The 14,398-nt window shown below is 35.6% G+C and overlaps 1 protein-coding gene and 1 long non-coding RNA gene across 2 annotated transcripts in view; both read right to left on the reverse strand.

Moving 5' to 3' along the window:
• LOC134795154 (uncharacterized) overlaps positions 1-14,398 on the reverse strand; it is an 84,335-nt gene that overhangs the window by 44,221 nt on the left and 25,716 nt on the right. The window lies entirely within an intron of this gene.
• Positions 1,045-8,002, reverse strand: LOC134796570 (uncharacterized). The gene is made up of 2 exons (XR_010144960.1): positions 7,862-8,002; positions 1,045-1,148 (listed from the first exon to the last, which is right to left on the reverse strand). It is a non-coding gene; the product is annotated as an uncharacterized LOC134796570 (long non-coding RNA).

Genomic DNA, 14,398 nt, shown 5'->3' on the forward strand with positions numbered 1-14,398 from the left:
GCTTCAGCGCCGGAAAGTTTCTTGAGTGGAGGCAAACTGGAGGACAGGAGAAGATGGACCCCAGTAAGGTGACTAACGATCTAGTTCAAATCACTATGACCTTAGTACGAACAAAATGTTTCGCTTATGTATTGATTTAAGGCTGGTAGAGGCTTCGCGACCCCCCAGGGGGTCGCGACCCACAGTTTGAAAAACACTGGTCTAGTTAAAATCGCAGGGAACCGTTATAATATGAGAGCAGCCTAAAACCAGCCGGATGGCGGCACAGAATCATGGAAACCATACTCCTATCTCACGAACTGTCGAATGAACCACATGGCCTAGCGTTCCATTTCAACCTATTCGGCTTCATAAATCAACCGGTCACTATAACTAGCATTACGTATTGAATGTACTAATGCCAAGGAATTCTAGCGCCTCGCTAAAGGCCACTGGTCGTTCTAGTTCTTTGAGCGATAATAAACCCTTTTCCGTCGTGACGGACACATTCAAGGTATGTTGTTAACTTTCTGCGAATAGAGTTCAAACGATTGTTTGAACTATGTCGGCTCTTGTGATCACGACTGTTCGTAGTATATGGATCATGCTCATAGCTACATATGTCGTTTAATTTAATCATTATGGTAAAGTTACTGTTAAAATATATTTTTTTACTCGATTACCTTTCACATCGCATCACACAACATAGCTAACATACATCCTGATTATTAACTAGTTGCATTTGCTTAGCATAGCGTAACTTATGCATATATAATTAATTCATTAACATATGTTTACGTAAATTTTGTGGTCGGCAGCGGATATCATAAAAATATTTCGCATTTCGTAGGCTTATCTAATTTTATTATGACATGGGAAATCCAGACTAGTAATAAAGAGCACCTATTTCATTAGTAATACTTTATGTAATAGGTAATACTTTATGTTTGACTAAGAAAGTGATAATAATTATTTAAAAAAACTCATAAAAATCAAGGCAATGACAACCTACAGGGTAGCTATTGGATCATGCATGAAAAAATAAATAATAAATAAATGTTATAGGACATTATTACACAAATTGGCTAAGCTCCACAGTAAACTGAGTAAGGCTTGTGTTGTGGGTACTTAGATAACGTTATATAAAATATATAAATATTTATAAATGGCTACAAATATAATGACCACCAAAAAATACTTTGGTACCCTAAATAAAAAAATCATGCTTACCAAAAAAAATTACTGAACACCAAAAAAATAAGGCCTAAAAATACAAAAGTACCACCACTTTAATTACGACTGCACTTCAAATTGTATTCAAATACCAAATATATTGAATGATCACCAAAAATCATTAATGATCACCAAATCTTGAAGACCAAATTAATGCGATATTTTCACCTAAATAAACCACTATGATTACCAAAAAATGTATACATATTACCAAATAAAGTAAACTGATGCCAAAATGACTAGCCCCTCCCGCTCAACCCCCCGTAGCCCGCACCGCATACCTACCTAACCTAATCTACTTTTCCAGTAGCATTTAGTTATGCTACTAGAAAAGTAAGTTAAACTGCTATCAGTTACGTGGGTTAGGTTAGGTTAGCACTGCGACCCTTACAGAAACGAAATGGTACTAGAAAAGTAGGTTAGGTTAAGTTTCAACTGCTACCCATACAGATACGAAACGCTACTAGAAAAGTGAGTTAGGTTAGGTTTGAACTGCGACCCTTACACAGGGACCGTATAACCGGTTTTATTAAATACCTGTATAAAAACTGCCAAACGAATACCGGTTAAAATGTTAAACCTGTATTTGAATTAGAGGTATTGCTGTCATTCCGTTTTTGTCTTTATCGCTATTTGTACACTATTTGACATAATCAAATATCGGTATTCATTAATACCTCAATAATAACAGGTATTCAGAATACCGGTAATGGTCTTTGTATTTAATACCGGTATTCACTGCACGTGATCAAAGAGTAAAGACCAACAACTTAGCGGTTGTAAAACAAATAATTATTACAAGAGGTTAAAGTTGTTGTTAAGTCCTCATGCTAATATTGATCGCTGTGCAAGCGAAAGATTTCATAATTTAACCACGAGCGTAGCAAGTGGTCCGAAAACTGTAAAATTGAGCGTTGCGACCGTTTCAAGGCACGAGGTTAAAGGATGACTCACGTTAGACCGGGCCGTGTCCGGGCCGGCGCTCCCGGCGCATCGTTTTCTATGAAAAGCATCACGTGATCGCCTGTCATGTCATAGAAAAGTAAGCTCCGGAAGCTCCGGCCCGGACACGGCTCGGTCTAACGTGAGTCATCCTTTAAACAAACTTTGCTACCGAGTGAAACGACAGGCAAGGAAAATACTAACCAAGAAACATTACGAATTAAATCCAAATGAATGAATGAATTAATGAAAATAATTAATCTTAGAAAACATTTCCATATGAAATATGAGCGCCGCGCCGGCGCGCCGCCGTCGCCGCCAAAATTTTCGTGCCGCCGCCGCCGACGCTGTGCTATCGGCGTGGCATCGGCGTGACCTTGTTAGATATTAGAGTCTGTCTAAGCCAGTGGTTCCTAACCTTTACAGTCCGGTCACCCCTATGACTAACTAGGGAATCTGATTTACCCCTCCTCCCAATGGTAATAAAAAATAAAATGTGTACGTTTGTTGTATTGTTATATTAGGTTAGCTCCCGTAAAATACCAGTTTTACCCCCACGGGGGTAATTACCCCCAGGTTAGGAACCACTGGTCTAAGCTAATTCTGCACCAATTAGAACAGAATAAAGTGAGGGAGTGCTATTAAAATATAAATGTCATATTTTCATAGAAATTTGACATTAACGATGACATTTCCATGACGTTGGCGTTGCAAATGCTGTGCAGATTAGATTGATCGGGAATTTATTGTGTTTATATAAGGTGCTAACAAATTAGCTACCGATATTTTAAGAGATGGTACTTCATATAAAAACAATTAATTTTAAATAGAAATCAAGAAAACTTTTCATATCATATTTTAGTTTTATTTACCGAACAAAAAAATAAATTAAAATTATATCTAAAAATAATCATTATGTGCATTTAACCATAGAGAAAAAAATACATAGAGTGCTCACTCCATACATCAGTTTTGGTACCAAAAATACTATTATTTTCGTAGACAACATCGGCGGCGGCGTCCGATGATTATTTCACCGGCGGCGGCGGCGTGATCGGCGTGAAATTGGCGTAGCAAAATTTTTGATACTGCATGAGAACGTGGCTGTGTAATAGAAACTCTACATTAAAGCCTTCTGAGTATTTACTAGGCTATCCAAAACATATTACGCGTTTTCTAAATTATTGCCGTAATTAAATTACCATCATGTCATTTGGCAACCATTTCTTACCAACCTAACGGTTACCAACGGTATGTTTAAATATTACTTGATATGAAAAAGACACTTTAAAACGCTACATTTTAGGCAGTATAAAAACTTTGTAATACAAATAAAACACAAAAAGATTTCTTTATAAGTTAGGTCGTACTTAATAAAAAAAAACTATATTGACTTTTCCCAGCCACTGTCGTGTTGTTTGTCCTACCTATGATTTGTTATGAAATAATGATGAAATACTTTACATTTGTCTGAACTGAAGTTCATTAGAAATGAATTCGTGCGAGGCCAACGGCTGAGCTGCAATGCAGATAAGATCGGACAAGGACCAATGACCAAGCGTTTTAAAAAGCGAGGCCGAAAGTTGAGTTCCAAACAGGGCCAAAGATTGAGCTGCGAGAGAGCAAAGCTTTGAAATTTGAACAGTGGTTTGCATTTATCATTGATATTTTAGGATTATATGGACCTTTTGAATGCCTATAACCTATTCTGAGTAGCGCCGTTAATGATCTAAACTCGGTTAAATATCTATTATCTGATTCTGATAGTAGTAGTATCTAACAAGGTCACGCCGATGCCACGCCAATAGCGCAGCGTCGGCGGCGGCGGCGCGCCAGCGCGGCGCTCATATCTAATAGATATTATTTTTCTCTTTTTTTTTTCTTGATACTTTCTCTTGTCTATGCTGAAGCTAAACAAGTGGCAGTAGTAAGTAAATATTCTTTATTGCACCAATAATTATACATTTTACATACATGTAAAACTACAAAGAAATTTTAACGGAAAAATAGAACCAGGTAACAACAGGCGGTCTTATCGCTAAAGAGCGATCTCTTCCAGACAACCTTTGGGTAGCAGGAAATGTAGAACTCAAACAAAAGTCAACAGGTAGTGCACGGAGCAAAATATGGAGACTATTAAACACAAACACACATATTACAAAACTACTTATATTAGTATTACAACAAAACCTAATACACAAATAAATATACAATATATATATACATAATACATATTTATACTTACATATATACAATATATAAAATGGCAACTTAAGGCAGAGATAAAAAGTATACTTTCAGCTGATTTTTGAAAATGGGGAGAGATTTAGCTAATCTTAATTCTACTGGCAAAGCATTCCACAACCGAACAGCCCGGAAGGTAAACGAGGTGTTATAAAATTTTGAAGTAGATGAAGGAGGAGCAAGAATATGAGTCTGAGAACATCGGATAGAAGAGAGATACTTGAAACGCTCTTTGAGATAAGGTGGTGTAGCGGGATTAAAGAGAATGCCATAAAGAAGGGCGAGGACATGAGAGTCACGGCGAAGTCGAATAGGAAGCCACTTGAGCTGAGAACGGAATTGTGACACATGGTCATATTTGCGCAGGCCAAATATAAACCTTATGCAGAGATTCTGGAGGCGCTCAAGCTTATTCAGCTGGTCCTCCGTAAGGTCCAGATAGCAAATATCAGCATAATCTAATATGGGCAGTAAGAGGGATTGAGCTAGCGCAATCTTAGTGGCGTAAGGCAAGAAATTTCGAAGTCTGCGGAGTGATGCACTTGCTGCAAACATCTTCCTGCTAACCTCACGCACCTGAGGCGCCCAAGAGAGACTCTGGTCCATCATCACACCGAGGTTCTTTACCTGGAGAGAGTAGGGAATCTGAATGCCGTCAAAGACAATGGCAGGTAGAGAACCAAAATCAATCCGAGCAGTAAGCTTTGAGCTACCTATTATCATAGCCTGAGTTTTAGTAGGGTTTACCTTGAGACCGTAACGTTTGCTCCAATCTAAAATGCTCTCCAAGTCGGTGTTCATGGCGCAGATAGTCTGTGATAGATCGGCAACAGAGCCCTGAGAGTATATTTGAAGGTCGTCGGCGTAAAGGTGGTAGGAGGACAAAATGTTGGAAGTGATGGAGTTTATAAAGATAGAAAAAAGAAGAGGAGACAACACGCCGCCCTGTGGGACATCAGCAAGCGTGTTGCACCACGAAGATCGAGAGGAATCCACCTTTGTACGCTGCCGACGCCCCACTAAGTAACTGTGAAACCAGTCAACTACTGCAGGAGATACATTAAGAGAACGCAATATGCCTAACAAGATGTCGAAGTCAACCGTGTTGAAAGCATTACTGAAATCCAGAAGCGATAATACCGTGATCTTACGAGTACAAGTAGTTAACGATTCGGTGGCGAGCCAATAAATAAATAAAAAATGCAATGAAAGCAATGCAATAAATAAGAAATAGGTGATATGGAGCCTAACCTACTACGTCTATTCCAGAACATATCCTCAACAATTGAATGTAAAGGTATGGGCACCGCACACAACAACAAAATCATGTAATGACAGCGAGATTTTGAAATTAATATTCTTTTTAGGGTTCCGTATTTCGTACCGATATCAAGTTGAACCGCCAACTGCAATAAGTTTCTTGAAGGTTTTTTTATAGGCTTTTAATATCGTACGCTTAAGTCACATTCACTCATTCATTAATTCATACTATTTTTGCGATTAGTACTCTGTGCGAGCAGTGTGTGTAATCATTCACCTCGAACCTCGACTCTCCAAGCGATACGTACATATAATAACTATTTTATTTGACTATAGCTACACGCTCCGACTTCGCACGGGTTACACAAAACCTTAACAAATTGTATACCTAAAGCTTCTTCAAAAATCTTTCTATTGATAGCTGAAATCTGCATGAAAATCAGTTGAGTAGGTTTTGAGTTCATAGCAAACATACATTCATATAGTTACAGACAGACGCGGCGGGGGACTTTGTTTTATGAGGTGTAGTGAATTAGTGATAGATTCAATTAACAGTAACCGCCCTTCCACACATCGATTGAAACCCCTTTTTCTACCCTACCTATGTATTATCTAATCCTTTGCCTATGTATTACTTATGATTGCTATAATAAATGCTTGATACTAACAATAACCTCACAATATAAAGATGTTCATTATGCTGCTTATCTACAGTTCATGCCATGAAAAACTTTTTTCCTACCATAATTCAATAAATAATCCTTGAAATTAAAATTTCGCTTATTTTATAATGTTTCAAAGGCAAAAAAACATGTTTTTCCAGCAATTTTTTGGTTTGAATTCTTTTCGCATAAATCAAGTTTTCAAGGCTACGCCGCCGATTCGCTGCCACTGCCAACCAATTTTGACCGGCGCGCCGCCGCCGGCTAAACGCCTATCGGCGATCGGCGCTCATATCTTTGAGATTACAAACTACATATGTACATAATAATATACAATTAAATCAACAAAAAAAAAACAAATAATTGAATCAAATTAACGCTATTAAATATTAATAATTCAAAATCATCAACTAACAGCTAATTTCACCAGACAACATGGAAACCGGCATTCTAAGATTCGGATATTAAGTATTTACAAGCGGGCCGAACACGTCCTTGACGAGTAGCGAAGGAACGAATCGTGGTACTACTACAACCGGTATTGGCACTTACTTATTACCGGTAATAACTTTAGGAGTAAACTATCAAATAGTGGTATTTGTTGTCAATTGGCTAAACCGATAACACAATTGAATACCGGTATTCGAATACCTCTATTCGGAGGTTTAGTGATATAAATACCCAAATTCAAATTACACCGGTTATACCTCAATAATAACCTGTAGTCAGAATACCGGTAACGGTCCCTGCCCTTACAGAAAAGAAATGCTACTAGAAAAGTGGGTTAGGTTAGGTTTGAACTGCGACCCATACAGAAACGAAATGCTACTAGAAAGTGGGTTAGGTTAGGTTTGAACTGCGACCCTTGCAGAAAAGAAATGCTACTAGAAAAGTGGGTTAGGTTAGGTTTGAACTGCGACCCTTACAGAAACAAAATGCTACTAGAAAAGTGGGTTAGGTTAGGTTAGAACTGCGACTGTTACAGAAATAAAATGCTACTAGAAAAAGGTGACGAAGTGGATTAATTAATTTAATAGGATAACGATATATTAAATGTTTGCACATTTTTAATTAAAATGTGGTTACAATTTTTGTGATCATTTACTATTTCTGCGTTTACAATAATTATTTTGGAGCCATTTGCTTTAATAGGATAGCAAGAATTAAAAATTTGGTTATCATTTTACATTAAAATGGAGTTCTAATTTTGGTGGTCATTTACTATTTTTGGGTTTACAATGATTATTTTGGTGTCATTTTCTTTAATAGGATAGCAAGATGTAAACATTTGGTTATCATTTCACATTAAAATGGGGTTTGAAATTTGGTAATCATTGACTATTTTTGGGTTAATAATGATTAGTTTGGTGTCATTTCCTTTAAAAGGATAGTAAAATGTAATAAAATTGGTAATCATTTCACATTAAAATGGTGTTATAATTTTGGTGATCATTCATGATTTTAGGGTGGTAAAATAGATTTTTTTGGTATTAAATTTTACTAAATCTGGTGATCAGTTAAATAGCAGCCTTTATAAATACCTAAATACATAGAAGACACCCAAGACTCAGGAACAAATATCCGTGCTCATAACACAAATAAATGCCCTTACCAGGAATTGAACCCGGGACCATCGACTTTATAGGCAGGGTCACTACCGACTAAACCAGACAGGTCGTCATTAAGAGCCAACGGGAGTGGTCATTTCTCCATACAAACGTACTCCTCGTTTTCCTCCGTGGTTTTTGAAGCTAGAGCAATGATTTTTTCAACACAGATTAATATTGTCAATATCTGTGTCGGACCGTTTTGTTTTTTTTTGATATTTTTGTTTTTTAAGGCGCTAGAGCCCTTCAAAAATGGCCAAAATGGCCTAATTGACTATGCCGCAATGAGAGGCGTGGCATTCAAAACTGATATCAATTAGCCAAAAAAGCAAAACGGTCCGACACAGATAATTTCATAATCATTTAGATTTCCAAATTTGGCTACGATTGGTTAAGTTTTGGAGGAGAAAACAGAGGAGTACGAAACCTCGATTTTTGAGATTTTTACGCAGGATTTTTCGCCTTGTCCTTATCGCACTACTTTTAGGTGCCGCTTCCGTTAGCGAGACGGGTATATTTACCTAAAATATTTAAAACTCAGCTCCTGTTTCGTATTAATGAATTCTAATATTGCGTGACATCGCGATTGGCGCCGATCGCCGGATGTCAAAGTAGTCCTCAGTCCGCGAAGGCCTTAGAGCGGCGCGAGTCCCAAGATAGATCGGAGATACCTAAGTGATTTATTGCCACAGTATTATACCTACTGTTTTCGCCATCTTTCATATAAATTACTGTTATTCTAAACATCTCATTCACCAGTTTTATTTGGTGCAAGGCCGCGGCATTAATTTGCATGCACTTATTATGTCATTGGGAAATAGACAAATTATATATCTGACAGGACATTGATTAGATGGCACCTCAACCTGTCTAAAACATATTTAAGTGCGGTCTCGCATGTAAACCGGTTTTGTACTCAATTTACACTCAAAGCGGTGATTAACACCTTGATTATGAAAATTATTGCAATTTGAAGCTTGTTGAAAGCTTCCTTATAAGTCTGGGAGCAATTAATTTTGTGGGATCATTAGTCAAATATTTGGTAACAGAAGTAAGTAGGTACTTAACATTGATATTTAAGAATGACAATAAATATCGCTTATATCAACAAATGCGTGCAGTTTTCAATTTTTAAACAGTTTGAAATTATATTGCAAAAAGAACACAATTATTAAATATCGAGCTTGATTTGGAAGTAAGGTATTCGTTAAAGATTTTTATTTATTTTTATCCCTAATTAATAGTATACAACGTACTTAAATAGAGTTTAAAGTATATTTATGCATCTTTATTTTCATAAAGTAATGTTCCAGGTAATTTTATCGGGTAGCATACTGCTATTTTTATAAAATGTACGAAAAACTGCATTAAAAATTTAAAAAAAGATAACACTTGTCCTCAGACGAATAATCTAATTTTCCAACATGTGTATTTTTATGCCATTTTAATACTTAGAGTTCGGTCATTTAAATACTAGCTTTTTTTACTCTTTTGAGCAAAAATATCGAAATAGACGTTCAAATAAAATATTCAGAAAAGAGTTATAATAATGTAGGTACCTAGGTACTAATTAACAAGCGTACGGAATTAAAGTAATTTAATTTTAACTTATATAGGTATTTAATTATTCATTGCTTATATAATATATACCAAAATGAGGTAGGTACCTACATATGACAGGATTTAAAATAATGTAGGTACCTAAAATCACCTTCATAACCTAACATAATGTTATTCTTACCGTTGTACATTAATTAAATATCTTCATTGTTATGCGGAATTTAACTGCTCAGTAATAGTCCGTACCTATTGTGAAAAATGTTGCAATTCTAAAAATGTCTCTCCCAAATCCACTGAAATTGTAAACATAAATACGAGAAGTGTGTCAAGAACGTCATAATTCACTCACACTGCGAAATTCCTCCTTAATTGAAAATCCACAATCCATTTTTTAAACCTCTTATCAAGTGGAATTGTAAACGTGAAAAAAGCCACCTTACGTTACCAATATATAGAACTGAGGTTTAAATAACTGTATTGTTTGGAGTTGTGTTGCGAAATCAGTTAAAATAGTACTCGAGGCGTCCTGCACGTAAAGTCTGTCATGCGAGTAACTACCGCCTCTAGCAAATTAGGTTTTTTACAAACATAATTTTCTATTATACGGCCCACAGTGATCGGGGTTCTTTGTGCGATGTTATTATATTCTTATTATTTCCCTGTATAAGTTTTATTCCACTGCTTGATTTCTGGAGCATCAATTGCATATATTTTTAGGCACAACAGGAATTATCAATATTTATCAATAAAACCTGTATTTTATAAACTACTATGTTTACTATTAGAATACATACCTAATATTTTTGGACATACATCAACTTTGTTATAGCACGTCAAAGCCGTATTTACGGTTTACGCTCGTTGTACGTGTCGGATTTCTTAATGGTATGTTAAACAACCGTAAAAATATGAACAAACTCATAAACGGCAGATTTTCGCTTGATAAATTTACTTTTATCAATTATCATGTAATACGTACGCAAAAAGTATTGTTGGCTACATATACCTATCCTATATTTACTTATTATTACGGTAGATCAATGATAAAAACAGAAAACAGTTACTATAGTAAAACATATATTTAAAATATTTATAATGTTACTGCTATGCGTTATGTTTGAGTATGCGTTTCTATTTTTTTTCTATTGATAGAAGCGGAACCCTTCTCTATTTAATTATTATGCTTGCTTTACGTTTTTACAAACATACCTACACTTTTTTTCTAGTAGCGGAACAAGAGATCTCTTTCTTGCTTGATTCACCCGGTAATTTGTGTTCAAAGACTTTTTTACCGTATTTTAAACAAAAAACAATCGGTGAAAGATTAATATTAGAGTAATTCATACTTTAATAACAAGGGATAAAGTGTGGTTTCCCATCATAATAGCAAGAAGATTAGACGTTTTTAGTAGTAAAACGTCCGTTTTATGAGTTAGTCTCACGACAGATGGTAAAAATAATAATCTCATAGATAGCTTACTTTGATTGCTCTATAGAGTAAGTGGTATGGGAAAAATCGCAGGCAAGGCGATAATTAATAGGTTAAGCTAATTATCGTTCAAATCTTGTGTCAACATCAACACTTAACATGCTTAGTTAAATAACTGCAGTTTGAATAAAACACAAAAGGTAATTACAATAGCCTTTACTAGTATTTCTGCTATTAAGAAGTTACAAGTAATAAACTTGCAATGTAAAATTTAGGTAGATACTCAAACTATATCTTTAAACACCTGTACCTACTATCTTCTTTCGCAATAGTCGCAGTCGCCTATGGGCGACCTGCTGATTGCCATTTAAGCCGCCTAGCTTTTTTCGTCACATCCTCTACTTTTGACATTTCTTACTCTGTTTGCTAGCTTTAGTCCGAGCATACTCCTTTTTATTTTTCGTTATGCATGCCACGATAATTAGGGCATTCGTTTCATGGGAATGAGACCTTTTCTTAAGTAAGTATATAAGCACAAGCATATTCTATTTCTGTTTATCATATTAGTGTAACTTCTATAGGGGAGCATATATGTTATGTAGAATCTTTGTTTTCATTAACTATGTGCCTCTAGACGCATATTTTCAAAAAGCGTTCACGATTAGCTCCGATCACGTGCCACGGAAAAGACGTGTGATATTACAATAAGGCCCCAGGGCTCAATCTTGCGATTTACATTTATTTTTCAGATTCGTTTTTTAGGGAACCCAGTAGGAAGCTGGTAGGTAATACTTTTTTTGCATTACAAGTCCAAATATAGTTAATTATGTCGAAATTAGAAGGATGCCTAAAAATATAGTAGGGACAAACATATTTTTTCTAGAGATGATGAGGCGAGTATTATCTCATCTCATTCAGAATCAGAATCAGAAATTTATTCGTATAACATAGGTAATAAATACAGGTGGTACTTTTAATACATTTCGATCACTATGTTGTATCCACAAATGCGGATCTACAAATCTAATGTAATGCCTAACCTAAAATAATAACATGCTGCATGCATACTTTGACATTAATAATATTCTTACAAATATCACAATCAAACTTGCAAACAATACAAAATACTAGTTATTGAAAAAAAAATACCTATATCGTGTGATGTCATAATATGCAATTTATATAAAATGAAAATCATTCAAAGTTATTTATGGAGACTTGTAAAACTCGGAAAAAATCTATTCGGGCCCCCTTGCCTACATCATCAATTTTGTCCACACAGTTAGTTAGGTGCATCTTCATCAATACAATGTGAAACGTAAAACATCAAACACTTTTATAATAAGTCGAACTCAATTGCATGACCGGATTTTACTAACCACAAAACACAGTGACTTTTTGTAGCAATACTTCCTATCTACACTTGGTATCATGGCATAATACGCCCGCTACAATGAAGTATAATTACGCACGCTCAAGACAATCGTGCGACTGGCCGCGACAATCCCTAGCCTCACAAAATAGTGAAAGCCTACTATTACCGCTAACAAGGAAACATTTTTGTTGGAAAAATATGAAAACTTAAATTGGCGTTTGAGAGGCGATAATTTGAGCCGTAAATACACATTACGGGTGTCGGTTTACATTTGGAGAAATGTGTCTGGAAAGCATGCTGTGAAGTGTGACGTCTCGACTGACGCTCTTTATATTGATTTGTAGAGTTTAATACTACTGTTGTATCAGATTCTACTATTTTATTAAAACCAGTTTATGAAATAATAACTAGTTATAATTTTGTGCCTCTTGTTCAAAACTATTTAATCACACGTCCAGTTTTTCCGTTTGTGTAGACCTGAGGCACCTTTCGGGATTTTCTTATCTGGATTGAGGCATTATGGTAATGGTACATTTATACAATATAATAATGTAACTATGTATCGAATACCTAGTTTCCAGCGCTTTTGTAGGCATTTTGTACGCTGCAACCTTTGTCCTGGGTTAGATTGAACGTTGAATACAATGGTCCTCGCTCCTCGCGAAGGCTTTCTGTTACCTACTTTACCTTGGCTTATTTATTTTAGCAAACAAAGAAAGCTTTTGTATTAAAAAATACAAACATTTCATGGCTGGCTTTGCCTAGAACCTGATTGTTTTAAATTCACACTTGGTTTTGAATTCACACTTGGACTCTTCGTCAATCATAAGGGTAGGTACTTTTAAATAGCTACTCACAAGTTATCGCTCAGGTTACTCTTATTTCATAATAAACAAAACGTTACATTTTTCAACATAATTCAGATCGAACGATCATTTTCTCATTACTTCTGTAAGTAGGTATGTATAAAATGAGGCGAAATACGTATTGAGGGAGCGCCTTTGATTTGTCTTTATTGGCGCTACCGAAATAAATGGTTTGTTTGAGAAGGGCGATTAATTAGACGTCAGAATTATTTGTTGCGCTAGCCAGGAACAGAGCTGGTGAGGAATTAACAATATTTATTTGAATAAATATTAGTTCTAGATATACAATATAATGCAAGGTTCTAATAAATACATTCATGGTTTTCATGGTAAAATTAGTATAATTAATATATTTTTTTAACTAATGTAATCGTTTAAATGGAGTTCGTCCACAAATTAAGGCCTATTTTACTTGCAACCACATTATACCACAAAGGCACTAGTTTTTGATGGATTATCGGATGGATGGATTGGATGGATTTGGATCGGTAATTTCGACATGTACAATTATTAATTACATCTATGTACTCTCTGCCTATCATTTACATTATTTTAGTCAATCATAGTAAATTTTTCCAACTGTCCCTTTCATTTTTCAAAATGTATCATAACATTTTTCGTCTGTTAAAATTACACGCATATATTTTTTTGAATAAAAAATACTGCATGTGCGACGATTTAATTTAGAACAGACCCTGGAGCAGTTTACGTAGACCCCACAAGCAGTGTTTTTTGGACAGCTCCGCTATTTTCCGCCGTACATGGTTCGTTTCTGTCCTAAAACAATTGCTTTAGATTTATGGGACTTTTATTTACTCCGGTAATAAGTAGGTCCGATATAGGTGACCCACTTAGGTTTATTGAAGTTTCCGACTGTGTGAGGATAGTTTTTTGTAGGTAGGTATAACGTAAAAAACAATGAATTTGAATGCCAATTAAAGTTTTTACCTAATTGCCAAAAAAAGGACTGTTCTTAGCCTAAACTCAAGTCTTGTAAATTGGCATTTTCACTTTAACGGTCGGTTAGCAATCGCCCCAAAACTGACGGTCAATGTCAAATCCCATACATTTTGTCAGGGATGTGACGGTTAGACTAGACGTCACTGAAACACGACTTAAGTCGCCCTTTGAAGTACAAGTTAAAATAAAAATGCCCAAATAAGAATTTCAGTTTCTGGTCGATAAGTGTAACTAAAACACTACGTAATCAACTTCGTTCTAACATTTCTCTCGCTTATCAC

The sequence above is a fragment of the Cydia splendana genome, chromosome 1, assembly GCF_910591565.1.
Source record: "Cydia splendana chromosome 1, ilCydSple1.2, whole genome shotgun sequence".
NCBI classification, from domain to species: domain Eukaryota; kingdom Metazoa; phylum Arthropoda; class Insecta; order Lepidoptera; family Tortricidae; genus Cydia; species Cydia splendana.